Source organism: Narcine bancroftii, chromosome 1 (genome assembly GCF_036971445.1).
Source record: "Narcine bancroftii isolate sNarBan1 chromosome 1, sNarBan1.hap1, whole genome shotgun sequence".
Taxonomy (NCBI): domain Eukaryota; kingdom Metazoa; phylum Chordata; class Chondrichthyes; order Torpediniformes; family Narcinidae; genus Narcine; species Narcine bancroftii.
In genome coordinates, this window is record NC_091469.1 from 202,315,571 (window position 1) to 202,331,608 (window position 16,038).

Here is a 16,038-nt window from a genome sequence, read left to right on the forward strand (position 1 = left end):
TAATTAAATATTTTATATTTCAGTTTTGGGATTAGATTAGTTTAGGGGGAGAGGGTGGGCTAATATGGGGTTAGCTTTTTTGTAGCTATTTAAAAAGTTTTTAGATTTTAGTATTTTAGTTTTTATATATAAAGTTAACATTTTATTATGTACTTATGGTATAATCTTAATTTTTGACATATGTTGAATAAATAAAATATTCAAAAAAAAAAACAAGCAAGAAGAAGATTCCAATAAGGCACTGCAGACCTCATTCGCTAACTTACAGGTTAGTGGGCTGAAACAGATGAATGTACGTTGCAAAGCCTCACTGGTGCTATATCAAGCATGTTGCTGAAAATAGAGACTCAATCAACAGTATCTGAAAGTTCAGATGTGAATCTTGATGATAATATTTCCAAGGTTATGCACTCTGGAAGATCTTCAAAAGCATCTAGAGCAAGTACAGCTTCGCGTGCTTCAAGCATATCAGCTATGCATGCTGAGGCGCTAGGAGACTTAGCTACTCTCGAAGCACAACATGCGTGGTTGGTGAAAAGATATGCTCTGGAAGATTAAGAAGCTGAAATGAAAAATCAGCAAGTAAGGCAAGAAGCTGAAATCAAGAAACAACAATTCCAGTAAGAAAAACAAAAAAGATTATTGAATGGACAAAAGAAATAATTAGATCTCAAGGAACAACATGCTATAAATAGGGCCAGAGTAAAAGCTTTAGCTCAGGCTTCTGCAAGATCTATCACTCAAAGTGAAATACCCAAAGGGCTAGTACCTAACATTCCAGTAGGTCAATGGGTACCACAGCCATAAGAATTGAAAATACTCGAGCAAGGAGCCACGGGGGTGGGGGTGGGGGGGGCTGTTAGTGCTCATATGTCAATGACTAACCCTGTGGAAAGAGTTAGTGACATTCAATCCATTCAATACATTTATGAATCTTCCCGAAAGGAGAGCATTTCAACCATGCGAGTTGATCATACTCAACAAACAATGTCTCTTCGTGTTGTTGAAGAACCAGTGACAAGTCAAGGATCCCCACCAATGCCATCACTTATATACCAAGGAACCCCATCAATGCCATCACTTACATACCAAGGTTCTACACTTATGACACCAGTTCAAGTTCAGCCAGCTCCAATCACCATAAGACAACCAGTCACAAGCCATGGTGGACAAGACAACATATTATCACTCATAGCAAAACAAAATGAAATTTCTGCTATGTTAGTGCAGCAACAAGGTTCCTATGGTTTACCCAAGAAGGAAATTCAGTTTTTAACGGAGATCCATTATAATATCTGATGTTCATAAATTCATTTGAACATCACATTGAAAGTAATACTAAAAATGCCAAAGATTGTCTGTATTACCTAGAACAGTATACTGGAAGACAGGTGAAGGAACTAGTCAGAAGTTGCCAATATATGGATCCAGACCAAGATTTTAAAAGGGCAAAATAATTATTACATCATCATTAAGGCGATGAACATAAAATCACAAGGGCCACATGGACAAGATTCTTTCTTGGTCAGCAATTGAATCAGGGGATGCAAAGTCTTTACAAGCATATGCACTTTTTATGGGAGGATGTGGTAATGCAGTGGGAAGTAGTGTATATTTACAAGAGCTGAATTTGTTGATTATTGTCAATAAATTTCCTTATAAGCTGAAGGACTTATGGAGAACCAAAGTTGCAGAGCTTAAAATGATTCCCGGAAGGGATTCTACCTCTGAGGAGGTGGTACAATTTTTGGAATGGCATGTGCATGTTAACACCATACCAGTATTTGGAAATATTAAGGATACTTCAATAGTTCCTAAGGATGTAAAGAAGTCCAAATCATCATCTCAACAGAACTGCTGTGTCAGACACAAGCACAAGAAAGAACAAGGATACAATGGAAAAAGAAGATCAGACTGCTCAGGAAAGATGTTTGTATTGCAAAGATAAGCATGCTTTAGAAAAATGTTCACCATTGAGAAAAACTCGTATGATGAGAAATTAACCTTTTTAAAGAAGAATGGAATATGTTTTGGTTATTTTTGTAAAGGACACATCAGCAAACTTGTAATAAATGACTCAGTTGTGATATATGCTGTTTAAAACATCCCAAGTTACTGCATACTCAACGAAGTAAAGTTGAGAAGGAAGTCAAACAATCTAAATCCAAGATGAAAGAAAGGCACAGTCACAGAACGCACAACTTCAGTTCAGACAACAGTCTTCTGGGGCTGGTGACAAAGCTCTCTCAATCGTTCCTGTGCAGGTTAAAGATAAAAAAAAGGAAGCTTTATATTGAAGACCTATGCATTTCTTGATCCAGGAAGTACTGCATTATTTTGTACTGTTGAGTTAATGAATAAACTTAATCTTCAAGGTAAGAGATCACATATCTTGTTGAAGACAATGAATGATGAAAAGAACATTGAAACTAATATAGTTTCAGGTCTACAGATTGCTAGATTAAATAGCAATGAATTTTGCGATCTTACAAGTGTATATACTTGGAGAATAAAGAGAATATTCCATATCAGGATTTTATCAAACAGTGGGATCATCTAAAAGACATTTGCTTATCCAAGATTGATGCTAAGATTGAGATGTTAATTGGATTAGAGGTCCAAAAGCTCTTGAACCTTTATAAGTAATAAGAAGTCAAAATGATGGACCTTCTGCTGTGAGTGAACAATTAACGGACCATTAGGAGGAAAAATAAATAATGATCAGAAGTTGTCAAATGTAAATGTCAACAGTTGTAAAACTTAATGATCTGTGGGAATGACAGTTTAAAATTGATTTCCCTAAATGTTGTACAGATATTCAAAAACCTTCGAAGGAGGATAGGCAGTTTCTGGATTTAGTTTCAAATTCTGTGAAACACATTGATGGCCATTACTGTAGAGTATTACCTTTGAAGAAAAGAGAAATTTGTCTGCCAGATAATAAAATAATTGCAGAACAGTGTAGGCTGAATTCAAAAAGAAAATTCAAGAGAAATTCTTCCTTTAATTTGGAATATACCAATGTCATGTTGGATATGATAACCAAGGGTTATGTAGAAAATGTATTAGAAGATATATTGGAACATAAAGAAAATGGTATTTACCTCATCATGGAGTTATACATCCACAAAAGGAGAAACTACGTGTAGTATTTGATTGTGGAGCATCATTTCAAGGAGTTTCATTGAATTCTCAATTTATACAAAATCCAGACTTAACCAGTACTTTAATAGGTGTTCTAATAAGATTTTGTAAAGAGCCTATTATAATTACTGCAGATATTGAAGTGATGTTTCATCAAATTAAAGTACCATCAGAAGATCATGATTTTCTACAATTGTTATGCTGGCCTAATGGTGATTACAGTAAAGATATGATTGAATACAGAATGACAGTTCATCTTTTTGGAGCAACTTCATCACCGAGTTGTACAAATTTTGCTCTCAGGAAATGTGCTGAAGATAATGAAGATCAATTTAGTTCTCAATCTATAAGCATCATCAGAAATAATTTCTATATTGAAGATTGTCTTAGTTCAGTGGTTTCAGAAAAAGAAACAATAGATCTTTATCATGAGTTAAAAGAGATCTGTAATGAAGGAAGTTTCTTCCTCACCAAATGGATTAGCCACAGTTGAGATGTGTTGGATGTTATTCCTGAGACAGAAAGAGCAAAGGAGATAAAACATCTTGTCTTGGATTGTGACATTCTACCTGTTGAAAGAATTCTGGGAGTCCAATGTTGTGTTCAATCTGATGTTTTCAAATTCAAAATTGTTTTGAAAGAATGGGCTTTAACAAGAAGCAAAAATTTCTATCAATTCAAATGATGTTGAGGAACTTCACTGAATCATCTCTTACTTCTTAAATCTAAACCTTTAATGCCTCCAGGTCAATTTCAGAAAGAAGATATTTATGCAAGTCGCAGATAGAGACAAGTGCAGTTTATTGAGGATTTATTTTGAAAAATATGCATTATTACAAGAAAGATAAAAAATAGTCTAAAGCTAAATGCAATTTTGTATGGATAATTCTGCGCCAAGAAATTCTTGGTTGCTGGGGAGAATCATAGAAACAGTTCCAGACATGAAAGGTTTCATTCAGCAAGTGCAGATTAAAACCAAGACAGGTTACTTAAATCAACCTATTCCTAAAATCTGTCTTATACAAAAAGCAGAAAATTTTGATTTCTAATTTCATACTTGGCATATTTAATTTTGTATCTGTAATGGTAATTATTATGTATTAGTCATTAATGCCTATTATAATAATTAGGGGCTGGAATGGAAAAGTTAAAACCTCGTGTTTTTGATTTGTAGTTAATTGTATAACTATCCCTTTTAGGAAAATTGTTATTTGTAGTGTTACCATATTTACTATGGCATCATATGTCATAATATATGGGCATATGGGGAGCTTGTTTTCATTCTTTGAAGAACCATGGAGGAGGTGTAAGCATTGAAATAGTTTTCTTTGAATTCATCTTATTTTGTTTATTTCTTTTATCGTTTATCGTTTTATGTCATTATGTGTTTAAATATAGGTGAATGCTTTGTTTAACCTCAATATGAAGTTATGCAAAATGTTTATTCAATGAATTAAAGCTACTTACAGCTGATAATACGAAGTTTGGTTTATTGGAGTGATAAGATAATAATTCGGAATATTGCCGAAGATGTGAAGAATATTGTGAATATTGTGAAGATGACATGTTTTGAAAATGGGAAATACGAGAGATTTGAAAGTGTCATCTACACCCTCCCCCCGCCCCCCATGCCCCCCCATTCTCAATACAATTGAGAATAAAGTTATATAAATTATACAAATACAAAAGACACAGCTACCAGTGAGGTCAACGACCCTTGCGAGAAACTAAAAAAAAAACAGGCACAAATAAAAAGGGGTAATAGGGAAAAAAAACAAGAGCATTTCATCTGTGCCTCGCACCACTTCTTTGATCCCAATCATTTCCCTGCTGGGATGGATTGTTTCATTTTCTTTATTCCAAAGGGGTGAAATTATATCTGTGTACCTATGTGTTTTAGATAAAGTTGCCATACTCTGATGATGTGTTACATTTTGTTCTTAAATTGTTCATGATTTTTTCCAGGGAATGCAACTCTGCATTTCCATATTTTATCATGTAATGTTTAGTTGGGAGTTGGACTTCCACGTGAGTACTTTACACTTCTTGGCTACTGACAAGGCAATCTTCACAAACTGAATTTGTCTAAAACTCACACCCCCAATGTCTCCCAGAAGGTACACTTCTAAATCCTGTGGAAAATCCTCCTTTGTAATTTTTTCCAGTGTGACAGATTATGTTGTGTTTATTTTGTATATAGATATGTTTTTTGGAGATAAATTGAGGCAAGTTTTTTTTAAAGAGTAGGTCACAAACAAACACTTTTAAACAGATCTTATTTAAAATATTGGAGCTCTGCTCTTGCTAGACATGTTGGCCCTAGAGCTTTTGCAAAAGCTTTGGAGACTGCCCAAGAGACTTCACTAATGGATTGTGGTTTATAAAAAGGCAACAGATGAAAGAATTTGTCAGACTGTTTCAAGTGCAATTTGCAGTTCTAAGAGGGTCATGTGGTTTTGCAAGCAGAGAGAGTCAAATCGGTTTTTCTCTGAGAGAGAGAGAGAGAAACAGACTGACAGACACACAGTGATCTGCTGCTGCTGACTGGATCACTGCAGAACTGCTGAGACTGGAGCAGGACAAGCTGGCAAGCTTGTAGAAAACCCCATTTGGAAGACTGGTTGTGAGTGCTTAGTTCAGCCTGGTAAAAGCCCTTATGGTTCATGCAAGAGGAGAGGACGGGCTGCCTAATGTTTCACTTGAAATAAGAGAAACAAAAAGGAACTCTATGGTGACCTGAAAGAAAGAGGAGAACCCTGAGGGGGCAAGTTTCTTATGCAAAACACTGAAGTGGTTGATTAAAAAAAGAATCAGTTGTGGGTGTTCAGCGTACAACAAATCTCTCTCTGAAAATTGATAAGAACCTTCCTGAGCAGTAACAATTTACCTTTGAAGCACCTTTGAACATTATAAATGTTCAATTCTGTGCATAGTATAAGAATTGCCTGCAACCAGTGAACTTGGAGGAAGCATAAGTGAGATTGGACTGTGAATTCAAGAACTTTTCTGAACTTACCCACACTTTATATACATGTGCTCTTAAAATTAGAAGGGGGTTAAGTTAGGTTAGTTAAGACACTAGTGATAAGTTAAAGTGTGATTCTGTTTTCATGTTTAAAGATAATTAAAAGCAGCTTTTGTTTAAGTAACCATTTGTATTGGTGAATATCTATTGCTGCTGGGTTTTGGGGTCCTCTGGGCTTGTAACACCAGAATGTCTCTCAGGTCCTTCCAGAAGGATCTCACCTTTGTACACAGCCCCGTTGAGTGGATAAAAGTTCCAATCTCCACACCACATCTCAAGCATATTTCTGAAATTACTGGTTTAAATTTATTTAATTTTTGTGGTGTGAGGTACAATTGATATAGAAAATTGTATTGCTCCAATCTGTACCTGGCATTAGTAACTGCTTGTCATGCTATCCAGATACCAGTCTGACCAGCACCTCTCATGGATTGTTGTGCCCAAGTCCGACTCCTACTTTCCCTCAACTTGTGTAAGCCTGGCTTTGGGCCCTCCCTTTGGAATATGAAATACATTATAGAGATAAACTTGTGTACATTCACCCTTCGAATTAGAATTTCCATGTCACTGCACATGGGCAAAGTCATAGATGGTCCCAATTTGTCTCTTAAAAAAAGATCTTAGTTGCAGATAGTTGGTGTAGAGCTCGTCGAAAGAACCAAAGACTTGTTGATCCAAACCAAGGCTTTTATTAGCAGAAGACCGGAGCTCTTCACAGGTGGCCAACCAGTCTGGAATGATCCGACCTGGCTAGGGACACAACCCTTTAAGGCCCAGACAATAGGTGTGGCTTAGCTCTCACCCAATCGCTGTAAACACAGTCTAGATACAGTAACTATATACACTATGTACATTGGTGATAGATCTGTACTATCACATTCACCCCTTCTTGGAGAACTGACCCTGGGAAAAAAAACAAAAATGAGGGAGAGAATGAAAGGAAGGGGTAGGTCAAGGACTGTAGCGGTCAGGGGGTCTGACCATCCGGCGTGACCGCCGTGGTGCCGGGATTGGGGTCGCTGGAGTGGTGTCGCCAGTGGGCTCGTCGGGTGCGACTGCTCCGTCGCTCAATTCCCCAGTCATGTTGTCGGCAGGGTGGCCCGGGTCATTGGGGTGCTGTTGGTCCTTCTGTTGCGGCACGGGGCCTGGAGAATAAAGAGTTGGGGAAGGTTGGGTTGGGGGGTTTGCTGGGTCTACCGCGTCCTGAGCTAGGTCCCACACCGAAACAGTGTCCTCCCGCCCGTCTGGGAACTCAGCGTAGGCGTAATGTGGGATCGCGTGGAGTAGAGTCACTCAGTCGACCAAGGGGTCGTTCTTTGAGTGCCGGCCGTGGCGTCGCAAAAGGATGGGGCCAGGGACGGTGAGCCATGCTGGTACAGTGGTTCCTGATTCGGATTTCCTCGGGAAAAGGAACATCCTTTCGTGGGGGGTGGCATTTGTTGCAATACATAGGAGGGAGCAGATGGAGTGTAAGGCACTAGTGAGAACCTCCTTCCAGTGAGAGGTGGGGAGACCTTTAGACCGGAGAGCCAGTGTAACCGCTCTCCATATGGTGGCATTCTCCCTCTCGACCTGGCCGTTACCGCGTGGGTTATAGCTCGTGGTCCTGCTTGAAGCAATACCACACTCCAGAAGGTACTGTTGCAGCTCTGCGCTCATGAATGAGGACCCCCTATCACTGTGGATGGAATTGGGGTACCCGAAGATGGTGAAAATACTGTGAAGGGCCTGTATCACTGAGGTGGCAGTGGTGTCTGGGCAGGCCACAGCGAATGGGAAGCGGGAGTACTCGTCGATGGCTGTAAGGATGTAGGTATTACGGTTGGTCGACGGTAGGGGCCCCTTAAAGTCTACGCTAAGACGCTCGAAGGGGCGGGTGGCTTTGATAACGTGGGAGTTATCTGGACAGAAGAAGTGGGGCTATCATTCAGCGCACACCGAACAGGCTCGGGTCATGGAGCGGATCTCCCCGACTGTGTAGGGTAAGTTGTGCGCCTTGACAAAGTGAGCAAACCTAGTGGCCCCTGGATGACAGAGCGCCTCATGGAGTTTCCGTAGTCTGTCCATCTGTATGCTGGCGCACGTCCCCCTGGGGAGCGCGTCAGGCGGGTCGTTGAGCTTACCAGGCCGGTACAGGATGTCATAGTTAAAGGTGGAGAGTTCGATTCTCCATCTGGCGATTTTTGTCGTTTTTTATCTTATCACGTTGGGTGTTGCTGAACATGAAGGAGACCGCGCGTTGATCAGTCAACAGTGTAAAGCGCCTCCCAGCGAGGTAATATCTCCAACGACGCACCGCTTCAACTATGGCCTGGGCCTCCTTCTCGATCGAGGAGTGTCTACTCTCCGGACCCTGGAGGGTTCTGGAGAAGAAGGCTACAGGCTGACCGGCCTGGTTCAAGGTGGCTGCCAGGGCGAAGTCGGATGCATCGCTCTCGACTTGAAACGGGACAGACTCATCGATCGTGTGCAGCGTTGCAGCAGCGATGTCGGATTTGATTCGATCGCAAGCCGCTGTGGCTTCGGTCGAGAGGGGAAAGGAGGTGGTCTTGATAAGAGGACGCGCCTTTTCGGCGTAGTATGGAGCCCATTGGGCGTAATACGAGAAAAGGCCCAGGCAACGTTTGAGAGCTTTCTGGGTATGTGGGGGGGGGGGGGGTAAGTCCATTAGGGGACGCATGCGGTCAGGATCTGGCATGACTTTCCCGTTCTCCACCACACAACCTAGAATAGCGAGTCGTGTGGTCTGGAAGACACACTTGTCTAAATTGTAAGTCAGGTTCAGCCGACGGGCAGTTTTAAGAAATTTGACTAGGTTGGCGTCGTGGTCCTGCATGACGTGGCCGCAGATAGTGATATTGTCCAGATACGGAAAGGTAGCGGTTAGCCCGTTCTGGTCCACCATCCTGTCCATTTCCCGCTGGAAGACTGCGACACCATTTGTGACCCCGAATGGTACCCTGAGAAATTGATATAGCCGCCCATTCGCTTCAAAGGCCGTGAATGGTCGGTCCTCGCAGCGGATCAGGAGCTGGTGGTAGGCCAAACGTAGGTCAATAGTGGAGAAAATGCGGTATTGGGCGATCTGGTTCACCACATCCGTGATGCGTGGCAGGGGGTACGCATCCAGGAGCGTGAAGCGGTTAATGGTCTGGCTATAGTCGACCACCATCCGTAGTTTTTCCCCATTCTTGACAACCACCACCTGGGCTCTCCAGGGGCTTGAACTGGGCTCGATGATGCCCTCATCCAGCAATCTACGCACCTCACTCCTAATGAATTGCCTGTTTTCGTAACTATATTGCCGACTTTTAGTGGCCACAGGCTTCCAGCCAGGGGTGAGGTTTGCGAAGAGTACTGGCGGGGCAATCCAGAGTGTGGAAAGGCCGCAGGATTGGCCCTGGGGCACGGGGGCGGGTTGCTCGGGTGCTTCGGGGGTGGGGCGATGGCAGACCGAGAGGGGGGCATGGGGTCCCCCAAAGTGTAGGGACACCGTTTGGAACTGACACTGGAAGTCTAATCCCAGCAACACTGGGGCGCACAATTGGGGAAGGACGAATAATTTGAAGTGGGTGACCGTTACGCCCTGTACTTCCAGCGTGGCGATGCAATACCCCTTTATCCCAGTCGAGTGCGACCTCGTCGCTAATGAGATCCTCTGGGTAGTGGGGATAATGTCAAGTCCCCAACGGACAGCCAGATCTGGCTGGATAAAACTGTCAGTTGACCCAGAGTCAAATAAGCAATTGGTGTAGTGTCCATGCACTTTAATCAGTTCCATTGCTCTGGTGAGGGGATGAGAGCATTGCTGGTTTAGTGTTATTGAAGCAGTTGACAGGGGAGTTTTGCGCGATGACATCATACAACGGGATGACGTCACGCCACGGGATGACGTAGTCAACGCTCGAGGAGCAGGTTGGAGGACCTCCCGGAAGTGCTGTTGTGGCGGCGTTGGCGGGTGAATGGTAAGTAGTGGGGTTTGTAGTTGCTCGCGATTGGCGGTGGGTAGGTCGTTGGTCACGGTGGTCAGGCCCTGGCGGTCGTCGGCGATGGATGCTAGGGTGAGCACCTGGTTGGCCGCGGGGGTGGCTGTGGCAGCGGTAGCAGCGGCGGTAGCGTCGGCCCCGGGGGTGTCTGTGGCGGCGGCAGCAGCGGCGGTAGCGTCGGCCCCGGGGGTGTCTGTGGCGGCGGCAGCAGCAGCGGTGGTAGCAGCAGCGGCGGTAGCGTCGAGTGTTCCGCACGGGGGCGAGAGGCGGGCCAACACCATGGTTGCGAGGGTGGGCTGCCCCTTCCGGGTTCGGCGTCTCCGTGACGTCAGGCGTTGCCGTGCAGGGGAACCCTCGCTCTCATTGGACGAGAGCTCTGGGGAACAAGAGTTTGAATGGGATAGTGGCGATTGGGCTTCACACGAGGCACTGTGTTTGCTGGCGGCCATTTTAGACCTACAGACTGCAGCAAGTGGCCGTTTTTAAGGCACTTCTGGCATCTGGCTTTTCTTGCTGGGCACTGGGACCTGCTGTGCTTGTCCCTCCCGCAGAAATATCATTTTGGGTTCGCACGGGGAAGGGTAGCAGCAGCCGACAGGCCGTCAATATCTCGGCGGGTGGTAGGGTAGAAGGGCACTCTATTCACATCAGAACGAGGGGTCCAGTCCCTAGAGAGCTCGGTGGACTTTAAGGCTGCATCCTCCTTTGTGATTGCAATCCGGGCCACGTCCTCTAGTTTTTCTACCCCTTGTTCGAGCAAGCGCAGCCTCACTTCATTCGATCGGAGCCCGGCCACATAGGCATCCCGGACGAGATCATTTGTGATCTCGGCAGCAGTTTTGTCCACACAGTTACAGTCCTTGCCCAATGCCTTTAATACTTGTAAATATGCCCTGCTGGACTCGCTGGGCTGTTGCTTCCTCGAAGCAAGCACGAGCCGGGCATGAACTCTGTTCACCGGTTGATTATACAGTTCTTTCAGTACCTTTACGGCTGCGGTGTAAGTGGTCTCATCCTGGATGTTCTCGTAGACTCTCAAGGACACCATAGACAGCAATGCTGTTAGATGCTGGTTATCCTTCTCCACCTCAATGAGTCTCAGGAAGTTTTCAAAGTTCAGCAGCCAGAAGTTAAAGGCTTTGAAGGCTATAGCTGACTGTGGGTCAATATCAAGTTTTTCTGGCCGAGTTAAATGCTCCATCCCTTTCAAAAAAATTCTTTTTTTGCTAATAAAATTGTAGAGCTCGTCGAAAGAACCAAAGACTTGTTGATCCAAACCAAGGCTTTTATTAACAAAAGACCGGAGCTCTTCACAGGTGGCCGACCAGTCTGGAATGATCCGACCTGGCTCGGGACACAACCCTTTAAGGTCCAGACAATAGGTGTGGCTTAGCTCTCAGCCAATCGCTGTAAGCACAGTCTAGATACAGTAACTATATACACTATGTACATTGGTGATAGATCTGTACTATCACAGTTGGCCTTGCTTGTAACAAATTCTCAATATACCTGATCCCTTTCTGGTACCAGGTGTCCAGGAACTTATTGTCCAGAGTCATGGGAATTAAGTTATTCTGGGTCAAAGGCATTTTGGGAGATATCCCCACCTTCAATCCAATACATTGATTTATTCTTTGCCACGTCTGAAGTACGTGCTTTAAGATGGGGTTATCCGTTTTCTTTGAAATTAATTTGAGTTTATATATAAACTCTCTTGCTATCTTTTCACCTACAACATGTAGTCCAATTTGTACCCAGGAAGTGGGCGAGAAACCTCGCCTGGGCTACCCAGTAATATTTTTTGAAATCTGGCAATTTTAAATCCCCCCAGTCAACTTTTCCTTGGAGATTCTAGCCACTTTATTGTTTCACAGGAACTTTCTGACACATCAAGAGAGGTCATGTCATGTGGAGAGAGTAGGAGGCAGAATCTCAGAGCTCCCAAGGTAGAACAAAAATTAATGAAAGAAAGCTTCCAAAAGAATCATCTGTATACAATTAGAGGATGTTGGAACATGCCGAGAGCATAAAAATGACGAAAAAAGGAAAGTCCACATCAAAACAACAGTAAAGAAGCACCTTTGAAGCTGAAGACCAATGTGTAGGAGCCTTGTGGTGAGGAAAATGGCAGAGGAACATCAAGGCCCACTGAAAGAACTGCCACTTCAAGTGAGCAGCCCGCTAAGCAGGAGGACCCAGACCTAAAAGAAGACGTCGCCTCAGGCTGTCAGACAGTGGCAGGAAGCTCTAGATCAAGTGGTGGAGAGAGAGAGAGGCCTGGTATTCCCTCGCCCACAGTGTGAACGTCAGAGTGAGCAGCAGTCCCCCCAATCGCGAGGATACAATCCTGGGAAGCGGAACGTAGTGGAGACGGATGTGGGCCAGCACACAAAGAGGTCAGGGAAGGTGCAATTACCGGACCTGACCCCGAGGAAAGCAGTGCTTAGCTAGGTGTTGGTGGTGGGTCCTGCTCAAGATCGAGTGGAGTGGCAGGTTGAGAGGATCCAGGCAGCGTTGCACCTAGCATGAAGACAAGCCCTGGAGGCATATCCAGCCACAGTTTGGGTGGATCTGCACATGAGGTGGATCCAGGCAGCGTCAGGTCGGCTGCGGAGGTGAATTCCAGCAAAGGGTCCAGCATTCAATTAACTGAAGAGGAGAGAAGCAGCATCGAGTGTGAGGAGGAACTGTGATGGCCCCAGGCAGCAATAGACCTGGAGAAGGAAGCCTTAGGGTTCAGGATGAAAGCCTCAGTGAGGCAAACCACACAGGGAGGCTCAGAGCCCTCCCTGTGTGATATTATGAAAGCACTCAACCTCATGGAAGGTAGGCTTTACTGTGTTATGGATAAAAGGGCTGAGGATATGGATAAAAAGCTAGATAAAATACAGGGGGCCCTTTCAGGATTAATGGGAAAGTTATCAGAGGTTGAAGAAAGAGTGAGGGGCAACAGAGGACATTATTAATAATATGGGGAGGAAAATTGATACTCCAATGAAAGAAAGGGACTGGGTATGGGGGAAACTAGATTCCCTTGAAAATTTCAGTAGGTTGAGAGAGGGGAGTGAGGGACAGAACCCCATATGCTTTTCGCAAATGTGGATCCCCAAGGTGCTGGGAGAAGGTGTGCTGGGGGAGAGAGTGGAGATAGAAAGGGCACATATGTCCTTCTTTCCAAAGCCAGACCGCGCTCTGTCCTGGTAAAATTATTACATTATCAGGACAGGGAAGAAATACTGAGGGCAGTGGCAATTGGAGCTAAAAAGAGAGGTGGCCCCATGGAAATAGAAGGGAATAAGATTTTTTTTTACCCTGATATTAGTGTGACACTCTTAAAGGTGAGAAAGGCGCTGGAGCCAGCAAAAAGTCTAATCAAACAGAAGAGCCATGGGTGCGTGCTGAGATACCCGGCCACCCTGAAAATGGTTTTTCTTGGGGCGGGGGGGGGAGGGAAGGAAATTTATTACAGACCCAAGAGAGCACAACAAATGGCGGAAGATTTACCCACACTAGTGGGTAAAAAGAAGAGCCCAAATCAAAATGAGAACTAATCCACTAAGATATATGGACTCATTGTGAACTGTAAGGTATTCAGGTGTTTAAGTAAAAAGAAGATATGAGAAATGAGGCTATGACAAATGGAAGTGAACATTACAACTGTAATTTCTTTTTGTTTGGGAGTGTGGGAAACATGAGGAGATGATGAATTGCACAACTTACTGTTGGGAGGGGCGGTGACAACTGATGGGAGATGGTCACTGACCAAGGGGGGAACGGAGTTGGGTGTAGCATGGGGCAAAAGCTGCAATGGAAGGGTAGTAGGGGACTGAACAAATGTATGATTGTAAATGGTATTTGTGTTTTTCTTTATTTTCTTTTGGTTAGTTACCTTAGTTTTTTTTTAACCTTCGCCCTTGTTATTGTTCTTGCCTCTTATTAGTGAAACAAGTCACTGCAAGTTAAATATGTGTCTTCCTTTTCTATTTTGGTGTGGTTAATTATTTTGGTTTTAGTTTTTAATCCTCTGGGGTCTGGTGTGGCTCAGGTACTTGGGGGTGAGGGGCTGGGTGAGGAGGTGTCTAAGGGCGACAGAGGCACAAAGAAAATACTGTTATGACAACCCCTGGAGAAATGGCTAAAAGTATAAGATTTGCAAGTTTCAATGTTAATGGACTGAATGGAACGGTGAAGAAAAAAGAGTCTTGGCACATATCAATAAAATGGGAGTGGACCTGGCCTTCCTCCAAGAAACTCATTTAACAGAACCAGAGCACCAAATGTTATGGAGAGGGTGGGTGGGCCAGGTGCTGTCCTTGTTTGATTTGAAAGCAAAGGGTGTGGCAATTCTGATCGGGTTAAGTGTTCCCGTGAGATTGCAGAGTGTGACAACAGATAAAACCGGCAGATTCATAATGGTATACTGTCAAATATACTCAGAGTCCTGGACCCTATTGAATTTATATGCCTCCAACATAGATGACAAAAAAGTTATGCAAGATATTTTAATGAGATTGGCAGAAACAAAAGAGAATATTCTAATTGGGGGAGATTTTAATTTTTGTCTGGACCCTGTTTTGGACAAGTCCACAAAAAGAATAATGAAAACAAAGGTGGCACATGCCGCTATTGGCGGTATGAAGGAGCTGAATCTGATAGATGTGTGGACGCCGAAGCATCCGAGGGAGAGGGGCTATTCCTTCTACTCAAAGCAACAGACTCCTACTCTAGAATAGATTTTTTTCCTGACCATATAGAGGGTAGAATCATGGAAGCTGAATACACAGCAAGGCTACTCTCAGATAATTCACCTTTAGTAGTCAAGATTGAAATAAGCAGGAAATGGTATATAGATGGTGTATTAATGCATTACTGTTAAAGAAGCTGAAGTTTTGTAACTTTATCAGAGCACAGATAGGTCTGTTCTGTGAGGCCAATGCACCTCCACTCCAGATAAATTCCTTTCATGGAACACCCTCAAAGCATATTTGAGGGGTCAAATAATCAGATATACTAAAACAATAAAGAAAGAATGAAAAGGAGGTGGGTGAATTGGAACAAGATGGCTCATTTAGAAAAAGACTTTCAAAAGTTGGGCTCAGAAGATCAATGCAAAGTCCTAGCGAACAATATGCTCCAAATGTATAATATTGAGAAGGCCACACTACAGTCCAGGCAAAATATTATGAATTGGGGGAGGGAGTTCATAAGGACCTGGCATGGCAGTTAAGAACAGAACAAGCTTCAAGAAGGATCATTTCAATACAAAGGGAGGATCTCTTACAAACCAAAGGAAATCAATGACATCTTATGGGAATTTTATGAAGGTTTATATAAATCAGAATGGAAGGGAAGTCCAATAAAATGGTGAGTTCCTGTCAAAGATAGAGTTGCCAAACTTGGATCTGGAAGGACATGAAGGCTTAAACTGTCCCTTTATGGAAGAAGAAGTAATGAGTGCATTGAACCAACAAGTATCTAGGGAAGGATGGGTTTCTGTCTGAGCTCTATAGCGAATTTTAAGATTTGTTAATACCTCTTTACATGGAGGTGATAGGCCAGACAATGGAGACTCATAGATTCCTGGAATCTTTCTCTACAGCAATCATTACGATGATTTTGAAAAAAGATAAGAACCTGTTAAAGCTGTCCCCTTAAGGACCTATTTCTCTATTAAATATGGACTATAAGATAATTGCCAAAGCCCTGGCAAATAGATTGGCGAAGTATTTGCCAGAACTAATTAACAAAGATCAAGTGGGCTTTGTACCAAAAAGACAGATGGCAGATAATGTGGGCAGACTGCATAATGCACCTGGCACAAACTAGAAATGAGAGGGGTCTTGCTGTGGTTCTCGATGCAGAAAAGGCATTTGATGGATTAGA

At 43.4% G+C, this 16,038-nt stretch overlaps 1 long non-coding RNA gene across 2 annotated transcripts in view; it reads left to right on the forward strand.

Moving 5' to 3' along the window:
• The window catches only part of LOC138738193 (uncharacterized), a 90,617-nt gene that overhangs the window by 53,194 nt on the left and 21,385 nt on the right, over positions 1-16,038 (forward strand). The window contains exon 6 of one of the 2 annotated variants that reach the window (XR_011341492.1): positions 218-352. The exons of the other annotated variant lie outside the window; for it this stretch is intronic. This is a non-coding gene — a long non-coding RNA (uncharacterized lncRNA). Of the gene's footprint in view, positions 1-217; positions 353-16,038 lie in introns of those variants that run through there. 2 annotated transcript variants of the gene reach the window in all.